Below are 8,426 nucleotides of genomic sequence, written 5' to 3'. Positions count from 1 at the left end.
GACATTAGCATCTAATCGGTTTGAAAAGATGTTGATAAGAGCCAACATATCCAAACCATGTGGAGCAAGAAGAAAGTTGATTTGGCTTGTTGATAAGCCCAACATGGAACGGAATTTCTCCTTGTAGCACAACCGAGTCGGAGGAAGCACTGGAGCACAACCCGGCCACCCACCAATGGCTCCAACTTCTTTTGCAAGAGGACAAAGCTCTCCTTTCGGGAAAACGAAACATGGTGTTTCGAATCCCAAAACCGAGAACATGCTTCAAGAAACGAAGGTTGCACCTTGACTTGACGAAGCACCAACAATTGACCAACTCCCATGCTAACGAGTTGATGCTTTTCGGGAGGCGACAAATCCTGACACCATTGTCGCAAGGCGTTCTCAAAAGCATCCATGAAATATTTTTGTGGAAGAAGAAGAGGTTTTGTAGAGATGTTTTTGTGTTTCGGATGATGAAACAAGGAAGCGCAAATGTCCCTATTTATAAAAAATGATCAGCGCAATTTTCAGAAAAAGGGGAGAGCTGGCTTCCATCACCAGGCTGCTCGCGCCTCTTTCAGGCTTCTCCAGGATCCCCGCTGTTGACTTGTCTCTTTCAACATGTGCTTTCTCCTGACACCTCAAACCTCCCGCCAGGAAGCTCGCGCCTCTTCGGGATAATCCGGGACATTTTGTGTTTCCTCACACTCACATTTCCTTGTTTTCGCGTTTTACGAAATCCGACACGGTTTCCATGACGCAGCTTTAAACATATGAATTTTTCTTTCTTTTTTTAAGGGGGGAAGGGCTAGTCGCTCCGATCCGCGATGGATCGTTTCCATGTCAGTCGAAATTCCGAAATTTTTTCGCTTTTTCGCAATTTTCCATCAAAAAATCAAAACCGAAGGTTGATAACACGACATCAATTTTCCTCAAAAATTCAAGCACTCACAAATTCGAGTCTTGACCTCAAAAATCAAATATACTCGCAAAAAAATCCTTTTCTAAAATTCTTCCCTGACGGTTTGAGTTTGAGTTTTTTCGAGTCAACTTCGATAATTTCGATGCAATTTAGTTCACGACACGAATTAATTGCTCAAATTTTCAAATCATTCCTTTTTAATTCCGAACATGACGACTTGTCACCGAATTTTCAAAAGTCACTTCAAAATTTCAAATTTTAACTTCAAGACATCTTGGTTATTTTTTGTTTTTCAATCAAATGCTTTCACGTGTTTGCGTTTATGTATATGTGCTATCTGTTGCCTGTTTTCTACACTAACGATGCAGGAACTGGTGCAAAGCAAAAGGAGAATCAAACAGCCGACAGCGCTCCTCCGAAACACAACACAAAAGGCCAAAAATCACAAAATAAACCACAATCCAAAAACACATATATACAAACCGCCTCACGCAAAATGTAAATATGTACAGACAAAAGTCCAAGACACGGACAAACTACAACAACTACTCGACGTCTCCCATCGGACCAGTCCTGGTCTCACTAGGAGTCGCCGCCAACGCAGACACCACCACCTGCTCGGGCTCCCTCTCCGGAGAACTCTCCAGCGTCTCCTCCTCCGCCGCAGCCAACTGAGCCCTGAGGGAGGCAATCTCCGCGTCTCGACTCCGCAGCTCGTCCTCATGACGCCTCAAGTCCTGGTCCCGACGGATGATCCCCAGCTCCTGGCCCTCGATCGTCGACTTGGCTGCCTCCAACTCAGCACGGACCCGAGCAAGCTCCGCCGGATCCGCAGTGCCCTACAAAACACAATAACAGATCCTCAAGATCTAAAAATGTGAAATACAACACCAAATACACAAAAATAGCACACAAAACGTACCTGCGAAAGCCGAGCCTCCCTCGTAGCCAGGTCACCAGCAAGCGCCCTCCAGCGGTTAGCCATCCGCCACAAGTTCTGGTGACTAACAGTCGTCACCTATAAAACAAAAATGTCCTTCAATACAATGTAAGGCAAAGTATAATCGGAGAAAGTGTTCAAGTCAGGAACTCACCCTCAGAACAATCAACCTCCCCTCCATGCCGACATCGGTCACCTCGGCCGCCGCGGGCTCCGGTAAGCGTAACTGAAGCTCCTCGCCACCCGGCCCCTGAAAAGTGGTCTCCGTCGGGAAAGCTGAGGGCTGAGTCCTCATCAGCGGGTCGAATCCCTACCATTTGGATCCACATCAAAGATGACAAACCCTCCTATTAGGGGAGGCAATGAAAAAAAAAGAAAAGAGGAAAACATACCTCAATCGGGTACCAAGCAAGCCTCGACAACCGGAAGGTGTCATAGTCAGCGTCCCGCAGCAACAACTCCTCACCTCCCCGACCGTGAAGGTGCTCCTCAACCTCATCAGGAGTCGACTCCTGGAACAACACCCTAGGCGGGTCAACCGGCACGACGAAAGTCTTGGTAAGGCACTGGCGAACTAAACGCTCACCCAAATACCAGACCGGCTCAATTGCCGTCTCCAAGTACAGACGCAGGGAGCTGCGAGGCCGCAAACGCTCCCTGATGGCAGCCGGTACACCCGTGTAGTGCTCCCAAGGCCGCCCAACAAACTGCATTTAAAACAAGGCTATTCAGCTAACTGGGGGCTTCATGAGCTACCTAATCATCCTATCTCTATATATTTCTATAAAGGAAAAGGGGAAGAGAGCGGAACCTTACTTCAGCAATCCGAAGCTTGTTCACGCGACACCTGCAGTCCTCGTAAGTCGACTTAATCGACTTCTTCCGAGCCACCGTCCAACCCCTCATAGCAGGGTAAGCCGAGGGAACACCGTCTGTAGTCCCCGGACGCAGAGGAGTGAAGTAAGCATACAACCAAGTCTGTAATCAAACACAACAAACACAAATCAGCCAATTTCTCAAAAATTGCCAAAGTCAAAATAAAAAAAAAAATAAAAAAAAAAAACTCGTACCTCAAAGATGAGGCCGGGACCAACTAAGGCAGGAACACTACCCGCTCCCACTGTCTCTGGACGCACCGCCGCGTGCAAGTACCGGGTGAAACTCCCCAAAGCCGGCGTAACCCAGTCAAACCGACCCAAAGTGTCAAGGTCAGTGAGGAGAGGAAGCACCTTGGTCGACAAGCGCTCACCCTTGTCGCCAAAGTACGTGGCACCCAAGAAGTACCACAACCACAGCCGCGCCTCCTTCGCGTCGGCCTCAACCTCTGCCTCCGGGCTCGCCAACGGCGCCGGAGCAACACCTGCCACCCTCTCAGTGAAGTGGTCCTTCACGTACGCACTCGCAATCAAGTTAGGAGTGACGTCGGAAGGCTCCGACAAAGCAGTACACTCTCTCCGGCGTCTCGGTAAACTCAATGGGCAGCTCGCCACAGGGAAGGCCGGATACCATAGCGAAGTCCTCTAAAGTCATGCCGACCTCCCCAAACTCCATGTGGAACGACGACGTCGTATCCTAATATCGATCCAACATAGCGCGGATCAAACACAGGTTCGCCCTAATCGAAGACCTGTGAATGTCCCGCCAAGCGGCCACCAACGGCCCAAAAGCCGACCTCTCTATCAACGCCCTCGACCCAGCTCGGAGAACGTCATAGAGACCCAAGCAGGTAGAAAAGCCCGAGAAAGTCCTCATGGTGCCAATCTCCTGAAATCAAAAACAGACAACGTCAGAATGCCTATTTAGGCCCGACACTTCAAAAATGACAAAATTCGAACAGGGAATACGACTCACCATGCCTTCGTGAGCACGATAGGAAAGGTGTCGGTCCAGTCGGAGCAACAACTGACTATCGTCAAAACCCTCGGCCCACTCAGGCGCCGCCCGTAAAAGCAAGACCCGCGGGGCTGTAACTCGCCTTGGCTCTCCAACTCGCGACGTCAGCATCGTCCTCGGCTGTCTTCACTCTCCGTCTCTTATGGCCGCGAGACTCGACGTGGTGGGTAGGACCCAACTCAATGACCCTGTTGACATCCCGCAACGACCGCCTAGTCGCCCGAGGACGTCGCTCCCTCGAAGAAACCCTCCTCCCGGAGGTAATCGCCTCAGCCCCAGTCTGAGCTCTCCCAGCGCTAACAGCCCCAACAACGGGGTCCTCACGCGCCTCGACGGCCCCTGAGGCCCCAACAGTCTGCTCAGGAGGTCTCTCCTCCTCAGTGACGTCCTCCATAACCACGGCGGGTGTGCTAACCGGAGTGCTAACCGGGCCCGTCCCGAATAACTCCTCAAGAGTCGCAGCCATGAACTCGGCCTGCCCCGAACACTCTTCTACAAACAAAAAACGTCAGCCGGAGTTTCGGCATTACGACGGCATGAAATGGATAAATCCAAAAAACAAAAAAAAACACAACCTGCAATGCAAAAACAAGGGCAATCCCGCTCAAAATCCAACCAAACAAAACGGTTCACAAAAAAAACACAAAAACGACTCCCCCTCTTTTCAAGCAAAAGACGAGTCAAAACCACAAAAACGACATTTAAAGACCCATACAAGGTCCGCATACAAACCAAAATACATTCCTGACACAATGGGGTATTTTTCTGCGACTCAAAAAGGCAATTCATAGGCTAAATTGAGCCCAAACCGGTCAAAAATTCAAAAACGACCACAAAAGGTGAAAGTGATTTTATCACGCCTCAAAACGACCTAAAATACCAATGAGGTCCATTTCAAGGCAAACTGACTCAATACAAGCCCAAGCAGGTGCTTATTTGGTCAGACGTAAGACCGTCGCAAATGGCGAAAATCCAATTTTGCCCACAAACATCTAACGAAGGTCCTTAAATGGCAAATATGGGTTTTCCCAACTACAATGCAACCTAGTGGGACCCACTACCCAAGCAAGTAAACTTGGCATTGTGAAATGAGACGGTTTCTCGCCTCACTCACATTTTTCGAGCATAGAGAGCGGGAACGGGGACCAAAATGCAAACTAAAAGCACCCCTATACTCCTAAACAGGTTTCTAACCTAATGCAAGCATCAATTTCACTCGAAATGGGCTCAATCAAAAACGCCCAATTCGATTTTTAGGGCAAAATTCGCCCTAATTCAATCAAGCTAAAGATCAATAAATTTGAATGGATTCAAGAGGAAATACTTACCTTGAGATGACATTGTTGATGAAGGCAAGAATTCGAACAAGCAAGAAGGACCAACAATGGCGGATTCGGCTTTGTTTTGTCTAAGAGAAAGAAGACGAGATGATGAATGGTATGCGGCCTGAACTCGCGTCTTTTACAGAAAAATAGGGAAGCCCCTTTGGTTCGCCAGGTGGCTCGCGCCTAAACCAGGCCTCCCCCTTGCTCTTTCAGCGGATTTTGGGCTTTAGCCCAATTTCCCGTGACAAACTTCAAATTTTCATTTGACGATATTAAAGGTCGTCATTTTTCTAAAAAACAAATAGTGAAAATTCAAATTCACTATTTTCGAAAGCTTTAAACGACGGCACATAAACCGTCCCTCCAATCGAATAGTGAAAATTTAAATTCACTATTTTCGGAAATTTTCAAGCAAACGGCGATCAAAACCGCCAATTTCAGAAATAATGGTGAAATCAAAATTCACCATTACCCTTCAAAATTTCAAAAATAATGGTGAAAATTCAAAAACCGCTATTTCTCCAAATTTTAAGCGACGGCAATTAAAACCGTAATTTTCAAAATAATAGTTGGAAATTGAACTCCACTATTTTCACCACGCATGTCAACGGCGGCACATAAACCGTCACTTCAATTAATAGTGAAGATTCCAAATTAACTATTTCCGTCAAATGTCAACGGCGGCACATAAACCGTCACTTCAATTAATAGTGAAGATTCCAAATTCACTATTTCCATCAAATGTCAACGGCGGCACATAAACCATCACTTCAATCAATAGTGAAGATTCCAAATTCACTATTTCCGTCAAATGTCAACGGCGGCATATAAACCGTCACTTCAAACACAATAGCAAACTCAAAATTTGCTATTTTCCTTCAAAATTAAAACAAACGGCGATCAAAACCGCCACTTCAAGTTCAAAAAAGAACGACGAACGGTGAAGATGCCAAATTCACTATTCTTTCAAATACCAGCAGGGGGCTTCCTCGCGGAACCCGCTCATTCCAAAAACAGTGATAGTGAAAATCCATACTCACTATTCCCACAGCGGCATCACGAGTTCGCTACTTTCAAAACAAGCCCATTCGACGCGGCTGTTCCCATGGTCCATTAATCGACCTTACCATTGGCTGGCGAGCCTTTGTCCGCAAGCATTTAAGGACACATCCCGATGATGCCTCGGGTACATTTACTTACCATTGGCTGGCGAGCCTTTGTCCGCAAGCATTCAAGGATAGATCCCGAAGATGCCTCAGGTACATTTTCTTACCATTGGCTGGCGAGCCTTTGTCCGCAAGCATTCAAGGACAGATCCCGAAGATGCCTCGGGTACATTTCCTTATCATGGCTGGCGAGCCTTTGTCCGCAACCTTTCAAGGACAGATCCCGAAGATTCCTTGGGTACATTTCCTTGCCAACGGCTGGCGAGCCTTTGTCCGCAACCTTTCAAGGACAGATCCCGAAGATGCCTCGGGTACATTTCCTTACCATCGGCTGGCGAGCCTTTATCCGCAACCTTTCAAGGACAGATCTCGAAGATGCCTCGGGTACATTTACTTAACATTGGCTGGCAAGCCTTTGTCCGCAACCTTTCAAGGACAGACCCCGAAGATGCCTCGGGTACATTTCCTTACCATCGGCTGGCGAGCCTTTATCCGCAACCTTTTAAGGACAGATCCCGAAGATGCCTCGGGTGCATTTCCTTACCCATGGCTGGCGAGCCTTTGTCTGCAAGTATTCAAGGACACATCCCGAAGATGCCTCGGGTACATTTCCTTACCATTGGCTGGCGAGCCTTTGTCCGCAAGCATTCAAGGACAGATCCCGAAGATGCCTCGGGTACATTTCCTTACCATTGGCTGGCGAGCCATTGTCCACAACCTCCCGAAGTTGCCTCGGGTACATTTCCTTATCATAGCTGTCGAGCCTTTATCCGCAAACGTGCAAGGACATATCCGAAGATGCCTCAGGTATGACTCCTTCCTATGGCTGGCGAGCCTTTGTACGTAGTCTAATGGACTTTAAACGACCCGTACGGACAGTCGACAGACTCTAAAATGGTCCCGGCGACAGGTCCTTGACTCGTACCCTCGAGTCGCCTTGGCATCGCGCTCCCCGACGGCTAGTCCTTAGCCCGAATCCTTTCGAGCCGCCTTGACGTCGCTTGGGTCTCCAGGTTGTAATCTTCGATTGACCTGGGGGCTCTACTTTGACTTTCGCCCTGTCCAAGGCTCAGTTAAAGTGGAAGCTCTGTAGATACCCAGTATCTGCTGAGACTCCAACAAACACCCGATGATTATCGGACTATAACATGTTTTGGAATCGCGGCGTTTGATCGACTGTTTGTGTACAACTTTACGTCGGAAAACTTAAAACGATTTCGAAAATAAAACATTTCTAAACATTTATAAAATACCTGGAGTGTTTAATGCACGACGACGGGGTCGCAATGACACTAACTAGAGTCAAAACCGGCACCGGACCAAAAACCGACTCAAAAATTCAAATCCCGACTCCAACAACGAGTCAAACCGAGTCAACCACAAAAAACAAACATTTCAAACCTTCTACCTTAAGTTTTTCCAGATTCATGTTGGTCAAGTACCAAACATGTGACTACAAAACCTAGGATATAACAAATCATGATTGCGTTTGTTGTGAAAGTGACAACATAGCTCGAAGACCCGCGACGTGGCTCGCGCCTCTTTGAGCAGCCCAGGTGGCCACGTCGCTCAAAACTCACACAACCACTCATTCTCCTATAAATACCCCTCAAATGCCACCCATTTTAGACTTACGCGAGTGTACGCCCCCTCTTTTCTCCCTTAAAATTCTCGACTCGAATTCTAAAGTCACAATCCGACGCGTATTTACGATCTACCGATCGTAAACACGAGCCTTACACATTGTTTGGTACCGTCATCGTGCATTAAATCACTTGACCGACCATTTAGACCACTACACCATCACTAAACTTTTAAAACACTCTTTTACTTACCAAAACGGTTTTAAACCGAGTTTTTTCCGATCAAACGAGTTGTTACACTTACGTCGGTCACTCGCCATAACCAAACATGTAAGTATGAGGGTGTAAAAATCCTCTTTTATTATGTTTTCATTTGTTTCATGACTATAACATGCTAAAACATGCATAACATGAACCAAAACATGGAATAAACGAGCCAAAACTGGTTTTTGGTCTGAGGCAGAAGCCCCTTAGGTCGCCAACTGGCCCGCGCCTAAATGGGGTGCTCAGACCAGAGATCAACCGTGTTTGTTCTCGTCATTTCCCTTAATCCTTTTTTAATATTTGTAATCGGTTTTCACCATTTCAAGTATTTTCGAACCTTTGTTGTTTTAT

The sequence above is a fragment of the Silene latifolia genome, chromosome Y (assembly GCF_048544455.1).
Source record: "Silene latifolia isolate original U9 population chromosome Y, ASM4854445v1, whole genome shotgun sequence".
NCBI lineage: Eukaryota > Viridiplantae > Streptophyta > Magnoliopsida > Caryophyllales > Caryophyllaceae > Silene > Silene latifolia.
This window is presented reverse-complemented; position numbering follows the sequence as displayed.